Here is a 992-nt window from a genome sequence, read left to right as displayed (position 1 = left end):
AAAAAAAAAAAAAAAAAAAAAAAAGAGCCTAAAAACTGCTTATGTTTTCCCTTCTAATGCAAAACTGCGCACCCATCCATGCTAACGTGAGAAGGGCCGAGAGATGGTCCATTTGGGTAGTCTGCGTTGGATATAACATATGCTTTCTGGAAAGGAAAACTGAATAGAAAATTTTGAATCTTGGCTACTTAGGAAGCTAAGCATCTCACCGCACACAGGCACTGAAGAGAACTTTTAATGAGAAACAGAGAGCTTTTCACTACATCATAACATGCACAACTGGGAATTAGATACCTAGTTTTAGCTCTCCTGAATCCAGCTATGAGGAATTGACCTACAAATCAGAATTAAGGCATTTATTTAATATTTTTAAATACTTTAAAAAATTGTGTTCCGCACAGTACTAGCTTATACGCGTGATTTGATTCATAGAATCATAGAATTGTCTAGGTTGCAAGGGACCGTGAAGATCATAAAGTCCAACCATCAACCTAACGCTGTCAAAACAGCCACTAAACCATGTCCCTCGGCACCACTTCTATCTGTCTTTTAAATACCTCCAGGGATGATGACTCCACCACTGCCCTGGGCAGCCTGTTCCATTTAATTCCCATTCCCCTTCTCCCCCCTTCCTCATTCATTGTCACTAGCATGTTCCCTCTTTTTTTGTCTCTAGTAGCAGAATCTAGGTTGAGGTGAGACTGTGCTGTTTGAGTGGAGGCTAGATCTTGCTTTAATGAACAGGCAAAAACAGAGAAGGACTTTGGTACTGGTTGGGTACTTGTGGGCTAAAATACAGAAGAAACAGTAAATTGACTGCTAAAGTCATCTGACTGTGTGTTATAACCAGGAAGCAAAAAAAGCAACAGAAGATTTTGCGTGTTCCCATGACTTATTGGCAGGTTGTATAGGTCTTTGATTAGAGCCAGGTACCATTCATGATTCTCTGGTGATCCACCTAGCCCTTGAGTACAATGTTTCTGTGCTGTTCT

General features: G+C 40.4%; 1 protein-coding gene across 1 annotated transcript in view; it reads left to right on the top strand.

The window, feature by feature from the left end:
* The window catches only part of KALRN (kalirin, RhoGEF kinase), a 359,509-nt gene that overhangs the window by 173,955 nt on the left and 184,562 nt on the right, over nt 1-992 (top strand). The window lies entirely within an intron of this gene.

Source organism: Charadrius vociferus, unplaced genomic scaffold (genome assembly GCF_000708025.1).
Source record: "Charadrius vociferus isolate BGI_N301 unplaced genomic scaffold, ASM70802v2 scaffold385, whole genome shotgun sequence".
NCBI lineage: Eukaryota > Metazoa > Chordata > Aves > Charadriiformes > Charadriidae > Charadrius > Charadrius vociferus.
Note: the sequence above shows the minus strand (reverse complement) of the source record. Positions and strands in the feature narration are given on the sequence as shown.